The following is a 4,718-nucleotide window of genomic DNA, read 5'->3' as shown; positions in this document are numbered from 1 at the left end:
AACAACACATGAAAATAGAATCTGTAAAAAACAGAACAGTCTGTAGCAATCTGGAGGTTTCGAATACTTCTGTAGCTCCAAAAACTCTGAAACGTTAGGACGACCAAGATAATTTGTATATTGATCTACTTCAGTTAGATTGGGTATTTTATCGCTCTTTGGTAAAAGATGAAAATTATTTTCATGAGCACATACTTTCTGTTTTTATCTGCAAGATCAAAGAACAATCACCCAAGAAGATCCTAAAGGCTTACTTGGCACAAACACTAATTAAAACATAAAACACAATCATAACAGAGGCTATATGAATTATTTATTACTAAACAGGAGCAAAAAGCAAAGAAAAAATAAATTTGGGTTGCCTCCTAACAAGCGCTATCGTTGAACGCCCCTACCTAGGCATCTACAATTTTAATGATGCTCACATGAAAGATAGCAATGGAAACACGAAGGGAGCATCATGAAGCATATGAAAATCACATCTAAGTCTAACATACTTCCTATGCATAGGCATTATATAGGCAAACAAATTATCAAGACAAGCAAAAACTAGCATATGCAAGGAAGGAGAAAGAAACAATAGCAATCTCAACATAACGAGAGGCAATTTAGTGACACGAAAATTTCTACAACCATATTTTCCTCTCTCATAATAATTACATGTACGGTCATAATCAAATTAAATAATATAACTATCACATAAAAATTTCTCTTCATGGTCCACATGCAAGCAAAGTTGACACTCTTCCGAAATAGTGGGATTATCATAAAATAAAGTCATGACCTCTCCGAACCCACTTTTATCAAAAACTTCATAAGATTGAACATTATCCAAATATGTGGGATCTAAAGTTGACACTCATTCAAACCCACTTTAAATATTATTGCAAACATTATTATCAATCTCATATTCATCATGGGGCTTAAATAAATTTTCAAGATCATTGCAACAAGTAGAGGACATAGCAAAACTAGCACCCCCAAGCTTAGGTTTTTGCATATTATTTGCACAATTTACATCAACTGAATTTATTATAAAATCATTGCAATCATGCTTTTTATTCAAATATCTATCGTGAATAGCTTCATAAAGTAATTCATCACCCTTTTCAGATTCACGAATTTCAAGCAAAACCTCATAAAGATAATCTACTGCATTCAACTCACTAGCAACATGTTCATCATAATTGGATCTCTTAAAGAGATTAGCAAGTGGATGAGGATCCATAAACTTTTAGCAAGTGAAGATGCAAGCAAAAAGAAGGTACATGGTAACACAAGATCGAATGGAAGGAGGGCGAAGAAAAGGCAAAGGTTTTCGAAAATCGTTTTAGAAGTGGGGGAGAGGAAAACGAGAGGCGAATGGAAAATAATGTAATGTGAGGGAGAAGAGTTTTTGATGGGTACTTGGTATGTCTTGACTTGGCGTAGATCTCCCCGGCAATGGCGCCATAAGTCCTTCTTGCTACCTCTTAGGCATGCGCTGGTTTCCCCCTTGAAGAGGAAAGGGTGATGCAGCAAAGTAGCGTAAGTATTTCCCTTAGTTTTTGAGAACCAAGGTATCAATCCAGTAGGATACAACACACAAGTCACCTAGTACCTGCACAAACAATCAAGAACCTTGCAACGAATGCGATAAAGGGGTTGTCAATCCCTTCATGACCACTCGCAAAATTGAGATCTGATAAAGATAGTAAGATAAATATTTTTGGCATATTTGTTGTATAGATTGGAAAGTAAAGATTGCAAAATAGTAAACAAGATGCAATGAAAATGAAAGAGATGTAATATAATAAGAAAGAGACCCGGGGGCCATAGGTTTCACTAGTGGCTTCTCTCAAGAAAGCATGTATTACGGTGGGTGAACAAATTACTGCTGAGCAATTGATAGAAAAGTGCATAGTTATGAATATATCTAAGGCAATGATCATGAATATAGGCATCACGTCTGTGTCAAGTAGATTGAAACGATTATGCATCTACTACTATTACTCCACACATCGACCACTATCCAGCATGCATCTAGAGTATTAAGTTCATAAGATCAGAGTAACACTTTAAGAAGGATGACATGATGTAGAGGGATAAACTCAAGCAATATGATATAAACCCCATCTTTTTATCCTCGATGGAAACAATACAATGCATGCCTTGCTGCCCCTACTGTCACTAGGAAAGGACATCGCAAGATTGAACCCAAAGCTAAGTGTCGGTGTCAAAACCGGCGGATCTCGGGTAGTGGGTCCCGAACTGTGCGTCTAGGCCGGATGGTAACAGGAGGCAGGGAACACGATGTTTTACCCAGGTTCGGGCCCTCTTGATGGAGGTAAAACCCTACATCCTGCTTGATTAATATTGATGATATGGGTAGTACGAGAGTAGATCTACCACGAGATCAAGGAGGCTAAACCCTAGAAGCTAGCCTACGGTATGATTGTTGTATATGGAGTTGATTGCCTACGGACTACAACCCTCCGATTTATATAGACACCGGATAGGGTTAGGGTTACACAGAGTCAGTTACAATGGTAGGAGATCTTGAATATCTGCATCGCCAAGCTTGCCTTCCACGCCAAGGAAAGTCCCATCCGGACACGGGACGAAGTCTTCAATCTTATATCTTCATAGTCCAGGAGTCCGGCTGAAGGTATAGTCCGGCTACCCGAACACCCCCTAATCCAGGACTCCCTCAGTAGCCCCTGAACCAGGCTTCAATGACAACGAGTCCGGCGCGCAAATTGTCTTCGACATTGCAAGGCGGGTTCCTCCTCCAAGTCCTTCATAGAAGATTGTAAACACCAAGAGTAGTGTCCGACTCTGCAAAATAAGCTTCCACATATCGCCATAGAGAGAATAATATTAACACAAATCAAAACTGCTGACGTATTCCGCAGTGTGTCATCACACTACGGCCAAGTCCTTTACTCGAATCGTTTTTACTTTTCCACCTCAGCATGTTTTGCGAGGCGGTTTCCTTGGCACGTCTTGTCAAACCAGAGATCGTGTACCCCCTTTACGGGATTCTCATCAATACGGGCGTGGGTAACCCAACCGCGCCATTTATCACGGCGCTTGGGAGGCAAGCGAGTTTTACTAGGCTAGTGGGGACGCACAACCGCTTCCGCCCATATAAGGGGATAAGGATCCACCTTTTTACCTACGCCTTCTTCCTCCTTTGCGTATCCATCTCCTGCGCACTCAAGCTCCAGCGCCCAAGCCCGCACTTCCCACCTCAACCTTCTCCAGCAATGTCCAGAGCGGGAGGCAAGTGGATGGTCTCCTCCGCTATGGAGGGCCAAGTCAAGAAGCTAAGGAAGGCCGGATACCTATCCAAGGACACCGCGCACCGGCTTCCCGAAAAGGGGCAGCTTCTCCCCACCCCAAGGCCCCATGAGAGGGTAGTATTTCATCCCCACTTCCTCCGCGGACTGGGTTTTCCACTTCACCCATTTGTCCGGGGGCTCATGTTCTACTATGGCCTGGATTTCCACGATCTGGCCCCGAACTTCATCCTCAACATCTCGGCATTTATCGTCGTGTGCGAGGCTTTCCTCCGCGTCCGCCCTCATTTCGGCCTCTGGCTCAAGACCTTCAACGTCAAGCCCAAGGTGGTGTGCGGCAGCCAGGCGCAGTGCGGAGGCGCCATGGCGGGCAAGATGACCAACGTCCTATGGTTTGAGGGCTCTTTTGTGGAGACCCTAAAGGGGTGGCAATCCGGGTGGTTTTACATCACCGAGCCACGCGATCCGAACTGGATCGCAGCCCCCGAGTTCCGATCTGGACCCCCCATGCGGCTTATGTCCTGGAAAGAGACGGGCCTATCGTGGGGTGACGAAAAAGAGGTGACCGGATTGCAAACATGCATCCAGTCCCTGGTGAACAAGCCAATCCGGCTTGTTAATGTAATCCAGGTTATGCTCGTCCGCCGGATCCTCCCGTGCCAACAACGGGATTTTAATCTGTGGGAGTTCGACCCGGCGCAGCACCAAACCCTTAGCAGGCTCTTCGACACGACGTACGAAGATGCCTGGAAGGTGCTATTCAAGGGCGCCGAGGCTCCCGCATCTGCTTCCGAGGACCGCGGATACAGCTCGCAGCGTCACGCTAGCGAGGTAAGCTATCTTCACCTTTTACAGGATGTTAAGCTTTCTTCATAGTTTGACTCTATGCGGGATCTAAACTCCCTTACCTTTGACAGGCTTGGCGGGCAATATCCGGACCGATTAACTATCCGGCTCCGCTGCCCGAAGACCCAGCCCCAGCTCTACTAGTGAAGCTGCTGGTTCCGGCGCCTTATGTGGTGCCGGAGAAGAAGGCCAAGAAGAAGAAGACCACGGGGACTCGAAGGAGTGCCCGTAATGTGGTTGTGTTGGACTCGTCATCCGACGAGTCCGAGACGCCCTCTTCCCATGAAAACGAGGAGGAGGAAGAAGAAAACTCTCCCCCCCAGCGGAGGGAGGAGAGAAGAGGAAGGCCGCCCCAACGGGGGAGGCCGAGGGGTCTCGGAAAAGGAAGACCCCTCTGCCGGACTACTCCCCCGATGCCGAAGAGGGCGGAGAGGAGTGGCCAAACAGGGCCAAGCGTCCGGTGAAATCGTAACTTCGGACATCAGAGTAACTCATGATGTTCCTTTGTTGCCTAGCTTTCCCTAATGTAGAACATAGTTATGCAGCCCGCCCCAGGCCGAATTCAACGAATCGTCGGGCGGCTCCCTGGAC

The sequence above is a fragment of the Triticum aestivum genome, chromosome 7A (genome assembly GCF_018294505.1).
Source record: "Triticum aestivum cultivar Chinese Spring chromosome 7A, IWGSC CS RefSeq v2.1, whole genome shotgun sequence".
Lineage (NCBI taxonomy): Eukaryota > Viridiplantae > Streptophyta > Magnoliopsida > Poales > Poaceae > Triticum > Triticum aestivum.
This window is presented reverse-complemented; position numbering follows the sequence as displayed.